Source organism: Pongo pygmaeus, chromosome 5, assembly GCF_028885625.2.
Source record: "Pongo pygmaeus isolate AG05252 chromosome 5, NHGRI_mPonPyg2-v2.0_pri, whole genome shotgun sequence".
NCBI lineage: Eukaryota > Metazoa > Chordata > Mammalia > Primates > Hominidae > Pongo > Pongo pygmaeus.
Genome location: NC_072378.2, coordinates 29107245 through 29116508, shown reverse-complemented (window position 1 = coordinate 29116508; position 9264 = coordinate 29107245).

Here is a 9264-nt window from a genome sequence, read left to right as displayed (position 1 = left end):
ATTTCTAGTGAATTGTTCATTAGGAAACCCCACTACTTTATTCAAAGTTTTTGTTATTTGACCTAAGATAAACAAAGTTATCTGTTCCTCCCAAAGAAAAGTGTCAGATATGTCAAGTTCATCTAAGTTTGCCAACAGTAAGAAAATATTTTAAGAAGTATGAAGACATATAAAAAAGATATATAAGGCACCCAGAAGGGATCCTCTCTAGCCAAAACACTGACCGTTTCAGCATCAAAATAATGATAGAATGAAATAAGAATGCATAAGACCATATTAAGATATATCGATAGACACATAGATAAATAATACCTGATACACACACGTACACTCACACACACACACACACACACAGGAACAAAGGAAAGCTATTCCTTCATGTAGAATGCCAACTCTATTAGTTTTTCATTGTTGCTAAAACAAATTACTACAAATTTGGTGTTTAAAATAACAAAAATATCTTATATATCTGGAGAAAGAAAGACTAAATTGGATCTACAGGGCTGCACATCTTCTGCAGGCTGTAGGAGAGAACATGTTTCCTCAACTACTCCAGCTTCTAGAAGCAACCTGTATTCCGTGGCTCATGGCCCATTCCTCTATCTTTAAAGTCAGCAGCAGAGTATCTTTTCTCCGACTAAGAATGTGGCAGGAAAGAACTTACATGCCCTCTCTCTTATATGGATACGTGTGATTATGTCAGCACTCCTGGCTAATACAGGATAATAATCCCAACTCAAGGTTGGGAATTTAATCACATCTATAAAAATCCTTTTGCAGGCTGAAAATTCCAAAATCCAGAACGCCTCTTCTCCTCCAAAGGATCACAACTCCTCACGAGCAAGGGAACAAAACTGGATGGAGAATGAGTTTGACGAATTGACATGAGTAGGCTTCAGAAGGTGGGTAATAACAAACTCCTCCAAGCTAAAGGAGCATATTTTAACCCAGTGCAAGGAAGCTAAGAACCTTGAAGAAAAGATAGAAGATTTCCTAACTAAATTAATCAGTTTAGAGAAGAACATAAATGACCTGATGGAGCTGAAAAACAGCATGAGAACTTTGTGAAGCATACAAAAGTATCAATAGCCGAATTGATTAAGCAGAAGAAAGGATATCAGAGATTGAAATTCAACTTAATGAAATAAAACGTGAAGACAAAATTAGAGAAAAAAGAATGAAAATGAACAAACAAAGCCTCCAAGAAATATGGGACTATGTGAAAAGACAAAACCTATGTTTGATTGGTGTACCTGAAAGTGATGGGGAGAATGGAACCAAGCTTGAAAACACTCTTCAGGATATAATCCAGGAGAATTTCCCCAACCTAGCAAGACAGGACAACATTCAAATTCAGGAAATGCAGAGAAAAATACTAAGATATTCCTCAAGAACAGCAACCCCAAGACATATAATCGTAATATTCACCAAGGTTGAAATGAAAGAAAAAAATGTTAAGGGCAGCCAGAGAGAAAGGTCGCGTTACCCACAAAGGGAAGCCCATCAGACTAACAGCAGGTCTCTCAGCAAAAACCCTACAAGTGAGGGGAGAGTGAGAACGAATATTCAAAATTCTTAAAGAAAAGAATTTTCAACCCAGAATTTCATATCCAGCCAAACTAAGCTTCATAAGTGAAGGAGAAACAAAATCCTTTACAGACAAGCAAATGCTGAGAGATTTTTGTCACCACCAGTCCTGCCTTACGGGAGTTCCTGGACGAAGTACTAAATATGGAAAAGAAAAATCAGTACCAGCCACTGCAAAAACATACCAAAGAATCAATATCATGAAAATGGCCATACTGCCCAAAGTAATTTATAGATTCAATGCTATCCCAATCAAGCTACCACTGACTTTCTTCACAGAATTAGAAAAAAACTACTTTAAATTTCACATGGAACCAAAACAGAGTCCATATAGCCAAGACAATCCTAAGCAAGAAGGAGAAAGTTGGAGGCATCATGCTACCTGACTTTAAACTATACTACAAGAATACAGTAACCAAAACAGCATGGTATGTGTACCAAAACGGATATATAGACCAATGGAACAGGACAGAGGCCTCTGAAATAACGCCACACATCTACAACCATCTGATCTTTGACAAACCTGACAAAAACAAGCAATGGGGAAAGGATTCCTTATTTAATAAATGGTGTTGGGAAAACTGGCTAGCCATATGCAGAAAACTGAAACTGGACCCCTTCCTTACACCTTACACAAAAATTAACTCAAGACAGATTAAAGACTTAAACGTAAGACCTAAAACCATAAAAACCCTAGAAGAAAACCTAGGCAATACTATTCAGGATATAGGCATGGGCAAAGACTTCATGACTAAAACACCAAAAGCAATGGCAAGAAAAGACAAAATTGACAAATGGGATCTAATTAAACTAAAGAGCTTCTGCACAGCAAAAGAAACCTTCTGGACAAGCAGCCTACAGAATGGGAGAAAATTTTTGCAATCTATCCATCTGGCAAAGTGCTAAAATCCAGAGTCTACAAAGAACTTAAACAAATTTACAAGAAAAAAACAAACAACCCCATCAAAAAGTGAGCAAAGGATATGAACAGACAGTTCTGTAAAAAAGACATTGATGCAGCCAACAAACATGAAAAAAAGCTCATCATCACTGGTCATTAGAGAAATGTAAATCAAAACCACAATGAGATATCATCTCACACCAGTTAGAATGGTGATCATTAAAAAGTCAGGAAACAGCAGATGCTGGAGAGGATGTGGAGAAATAGGAATGCTTTTACACTGTTGGTGAGAATGTAAATTAGTTCATCCATTGTGGAAGACAGTGGGGCAATTCCTCAAGGATCTAGAACTAGCAATACCATTTGACTCAGCAATCCCATTACTAGGTATACACCAAAAGGATTATAAATCATTCTACTATAAAGACACATGCACATGTATGTTTATTGCAGCACCATTCATAATAGCAAAGACTTGGAACCAACCCAAATGCCCATCAATGATAGACTGGAATAAGAAAATGTAGCACATATACACCATGGAATACTATGCAGCCATAAAAAAGAATGAGTTTATGTCCTTTGTAGGGACATGGATGAAACTGGAAACCATCATTCTCAGCAAACTAAAACAGGAACAGAAAACCAAACACTGCATGTTCTCACTCATAAGTGGGAGTTGAACAGTGAGAACACATGGACATAGGGATGGGAACATCACACAGTGGGGTCTGTTAGAAGGTGGGAGGGCTAGGGAGAGATAGCATTAGGAGAAATACCTAATGTAGATGATGAGTTGATGGGTGCAGCAAACCAGCATAGCACATGTATACCTATGTAACAAACCTGCACGTTCTGCACATGTCTTCCAGAACTTAAAATATAAAAAATAAAATTAATTTTGCCATGTAAGGTAATATATAATAACTTATCCCAGTGATTAGGGTGTGATCATTTGAGAGAAGGAGAGGAAGTATTTAGCCTGCCACACAAATTATTAAATTTGGAAGGAATGATGGAACTTTAAGAATCATTACTTGGAAACCACTATAGTAATAATTGTTTCTAGGAAGGAATATTAAGGGATGCTTACTAATAAAACTAGTGGATGAAAGCTAGTTAAAAAACAGGATGCTACCTAATCTCAACATACTTCCCCACGTGACACTTATATATTACTGAGAAAAACACTAATTTCTATAGTAAAGATGCCTGGCAGATACAACATTAACCGAGTAATCAAAGCCAATATTGCCCATAACAGAATAAAGACATATGTACATACTGATAGGATGCACTAAGGAGAACACAATCACACTTTTGTGGTATTCCTGACAGAAATTTACAGGGCAAAAGAAGCTGATGCTTCAGTGCAGTTAGTCATCATTCCTATCTGGGAAAAAGCTGGCTTTACTGTTAGTTCTACAGTAAAATTGCTTGCCACATAAATTCATTTGTGCTTTGGACATCCCAGTTCACAAACGTTGACATGAGGTTTAGGCCTGACAAGGGGAGCTTCTCAGGGCTTCTACTTTGCCTTCAGTGTTGCTGACATAGGAACGGGTCGTCAGAGCTAAAAATGTATTGTCCTTACCCTGATTTTTTCATATACAAGTTGCCAGAGCTTATGCAAGCACCTATCTCCTCCGTTCAGTTTGATAAAGTGAGAAAACTCATTCTTGTTGTTCTATTGCATAAAGTTTGTTTGACTGGTTTGAAAAGTACAAAACAATAAAAACAATAATATCTGTGGTACACTTTGGGGGAATTATTAGTAACTGATCACTTTCAGATTACAAATTAAATAGCACAGGTTAATATGACTAGGATTCAATATTAGATATCCTACAATTATAACCTTGCCGAGACCACCTCGATCATGGAGACGCTAACCCAGCGGCACTAGAGGAATTAAAGACACACACAGAAATATAGAGTATGGAGTGGGAAATCAGGGGACTGCCAGCCTTCAGAGCTGAGAGCCCTGAACAGAGTTTGACCCACATATTTATTGACACCAAGCCAGTGATAAGCATTATTTCTATAGATTATAGATTAACTAAAAGTATTCCTTAAGGGAAACAAAGGGATGGGCCGAAACAAAGGGATGGGCTCTGGCTAGTTATCTGCAGCAGAAACATGTCCTTAAGGCACAGATTGCTCATGCTGTTGTTTGTGTTTTAGGAGTGCCTTTAAGCGGTTCTCTGCCCTGGGTGGGCCAGGTGTTCCTTGCCCTCATTCTGGTAAACCCACAACTTTCAGCATGGGCATCATGGCCATCACAAACATGTCACAGGGCTGCAGAGATTTTGTTTATGGCCAGTTTTGGGGCCAGTTTATGGCCAGATTTGGGGGCCTGTTCCCAACATAACCTCCCAAAAGAAAACAAAAAGTCTACACATATAAAAGAAAATGCATATATTTTGCAAGAGAAGAAGGAGAAAAGAGCACAGAAAATTAAAAAGCCAAAAAATATTTAGAGAGTGAGAAGTGATAAAAATAAAATGGCAAAATAGGACTTTCCAGTGCCAGTTGGCTCCCTAGGTCAGACTCTATAGTCCCAAGACCCATGCCAGTACCCAAGGGCCTAGCCTCCAGACCAGCACATATAAGCTGGGCCCCATAAACCCAGGCTCCAGACAAGCCCCTAAGGCAGCAAGTTCCACTCTAGAACCAGGCCAGTTCCAGGCTTCAGGTTGATCCCCACTGCTCTAGGTTCCACTGGACCTAAAGTTCAGGCCCACACCAGTAGCTATCACCTCATACCTCACACCAGTTAGATCTATTATGAAAAACACAAAGGATAACAGGTGTTAGGAAGAATATGGAGAAAAGGGAATTCTTATACAGTGTTTTTGGAAATGTAAATTAGGACAGCCATGAGGGAAAACACTATGAAGTTTCCTAAATAAATTAAAAATAGGGCCAGGCGCAGTGGCTTACGCCTGTAATTCCAACACTTTGGGAGGCCGAGGTTGGCAGATCACCTGAGGTCAGGAGTTTGAGACCAGCCTGGCCAACATGGTGAAATCCCATCTCTATGAGAAACAAGCAACGGGGAAAGGATTCTCTGTTTAACAAATGGTGGTGGGAAAACTGGCTAGCCATATGCAGAAAACTGATACTGGACCCCTTCCTTATACCTTAGGCAAAAATTAACTCAAGATAGCTTAAAGACTTAAATGTAGAACCCAAAACCACATAAACCCTAGAAAAGGACCTAGGCAATACCATTCAGGATATAGGCATGGGCAAAGACTTCATGACTAAAACACCAAAAGCAATGGCAACAAAAGACAAAATTGACAAATGGGATCTAATTAAACTAAAGAGCTACTGCACAGCAAAAGAAACTATCATCAGAGTGAACAGGCAACCTACAGAATGGGACAAAATTTTTGCAATCTATGCATCTGACAAAAGTCTAATATCCAGAATATATGAGGAACTTAAACAAATTTACGAAAATAAAACAAACAACCCCATCAAAAAGTGAGCAAAGGATATAAATAGAAACTTCTCAAAAGAAGGCATTTATGGAGCCAACAAACATATGAAAAACAGCTCATCATCACTGGTCATTAGAGAAATGCAAATCAAAACCACGAGATACCATCTCACACCAGTTAGAATGGCAATTATTAAAATGTCAGGAGACAACAGATGCTGGTGAGTCTGTGGAGAAATAGGAATGCTTTTACACTGTTGGTGGGAGAGTAAGTTAGTTCATCCATTGTGGAAGACAGTGTGGCGATTCCTCAAGGATCTAGAACCAGCAATACCATTTGACCCAGCAATCCCATGACTGCGTATATATCCAAAGGATTATAAATCATTCTACTATAAAGACACATGCACATGTATGTTTATTGCAGCATCATTGACAATAGGAAAGACTTGGAACCAACCCAAATGCCCATCAATAATAGACTGGATGAAGAAAATGTGGCACATATACACCATGGAATACTATGCAGCCATAAAACAGAATGAGTTCATGTCCTTTGCAGGGACATGGATGAAGCTGGAAACCATTATTTTTAGCAAAATAACACAGAAACAGAAAACTAAACACCGCATGTTCTCACTCATAAGCGGTAGTTGAACAATGAGAACACATGGACACAGGGAGGGCAACATCACACACTGGGGCCTGTCACGGGATCAGGGGGAAGGAGAGGGAGAGTATTAGGACAAATACCTAATGCATGCGGGGCTTAAAACCTAAATGACAGGTTGATAGGTGCAGCAAACCACTATGGCCCATGTATACCTATGTAACAAATTTGCACATTCTGCACATGTATCTGAGAACTTAAAGTAAAATAAAAATAAAAATAATGAAAAATAAAAGATTTCATAAGAACTTATAGGAGAAACTACATCGGCCTTAGGGTAATTAAAGATTTGCCAGGACACACACACACACACACACACACACACACACACACACACATACACACACAAGAAATCCTGTCTCTACTAAAAATACAGAAATTATCTGGGTGTGGTGGTGCTCACCTGTAGTCCCAGCTACTCTGGAAGCTGAGGCAAGACAATCGCTAGAACCCAGGAGGTGGAGGTTGCAGTGAGCCGAGATCCCACCACTGCACTCCAGCCTGGGCAACAGAGTGAGACTCTGTCTCAAAAAAATTAATTAATTAATTAATTAATAATAAATAAAAATAGAACTGCCATATGATCCATCAATCACAATTCTGGGTTTATATCCAAAAGAATTAAATCACTATGTTGAAGAGCTATCTCCACTTCCATGTATATGGCAGCAAATTCATAATAGCCAAAGTATTGAATCAATCTAAGAGTCAATCAATGAATGAGTGAATTTAAAAAGTGTAGTTTATATACAATAGAATACTATTCTGCCTTAAAATAAGAAGGAAGTCCTAATATTTTCAAAAACATGGCAAACCTGAGGACACTTTGCTAAGTAAAATGAGCCGGGCACAGAAAAATAAATACTGCACGATCTAATATGTGAAATCTACATAAAATGAACTCACAGAAGCACAAAGTAGTAGAATGAGGCTTGTCAGGGGTTAGCAGCGGAGGGAGGGAAAATGGGGAGATGCCGGTCAAATGGTACAAAGTTTCAGTTAGAAGGAATAAATTCAAGAGATCTATTCTATAGTATGGTGACTATAGTTAATAATACTGTACTGCATACTTGAAAATTGCTAAGATAACAGATCCTAAATGTTCTCACCACAAAACAGGTAAGTATGGGAGTTAATGATCTGTTAATTAGCTTGAATAATAATTGCATAATTATACATATATCAAAACTTTATCCTGTATATCATAAATAAATACAACTTTTCACTTATCCTTAATAAAGATGGAGGGGACATTTGAGTAGATGAGAAACCAGGATGCTACAGGAAGTGTTACGAATCATAAGATTTCCATAGTACGAAATAGTTCAAAGAGCTAAGCTATGTTCTTTAAGTTTTAAAAAATTTGTTTTTATGTGATGTTTTACCCTATGTGGTCTCAATTGTTTACTAAAAGTTATTTTACATACATTATTCTTGGTTCTTCATTTCTTGGGTAAGCTTAAGGACAAGGGCAAATGACTCATATTTTTCATGCCTAGTTAGAAATAAAGGAAGAGTCACAGATGCAGAAAGAAGATAAAGTCAGCAGAATCAATGCAATTGCAAGTCACACTAGAAATTGGAGGGAAGTTCCGAGATGCGTTTTTATTTTTATAATTTAGGAAATAGTGTGTGAATCAATCATATCCAAATCTCACAGGCCTCAAAAGCTACAGCTGACATTCCAGTTATAGAGAAAACTCAGGCATTGCAAGTACGTTACATTATACTGAATTCTCCTTTAGTCATTTTTCCACATCATTTGACTATAACTGTCAGTTTAAATTGCTCTAGGTATAACGCAATTATTTCAGATGAAGATGGTTGACAATAATATATAGAACAAAATGATAACTTCTATAAAATATATTTCTTTATTTGAAACCATATATTGACATTCCTAATATACTTATTAACTATAAATATTCAAATTAGAACAAGCTTAAAAATAAAAATAAACTAACATTTTCCATATAACAGCTTTTATCATAAAATTTTTCCAGTATATTTAAACATAAGTATTTTATACACCCATTGACTTCAAGTCATTTTCAGAGCCTCTCTATTTGCCTCAAATGTTCTCCATAGCTCTTTAGGTAATGCAGTTGCTCCAAGCACTTACCTCACCTAAGTATACCTAGACGGTGATGACCATTTCTTTATAAGCTACATAGATCAGCTTTACCAGCTCCTTTCACCTCCAATATCCTTCTCACTGCCTTGTAAAAAAGAGGGATCTCAGATGCCGACTTCTGCTACACTGCTTCAACATCTCTCTTGCTACAATTCATAAAACTTATTGTCTTACTATTGATATTGGATATCAAAGAATATGGACCAAAATTCCTCTCAAAATTTACATCCAACAAAAAATAACTAGTGTTGGAGGAAAGGATTTGAAGTATTTTGTTGTGTATTCAACTAAACTAAAGATAGAAGACAAAAGTATTCTGCCTAAACAGCAAAAAATTAAAAGACATATTCTATTTTAAAATTGAGAGTATCATCTTTTCATAGGAATTATAACTTCACTTTTGTCAATATTTACAACAAATTTCATGCCTCATTTTTAATCAGGAAAAGTCTGTCTTGGATTCATTAGGTTTGTGCCATGGAAAAACATCACTATAGATGTTTTATCTTGACTTTACATAGCTG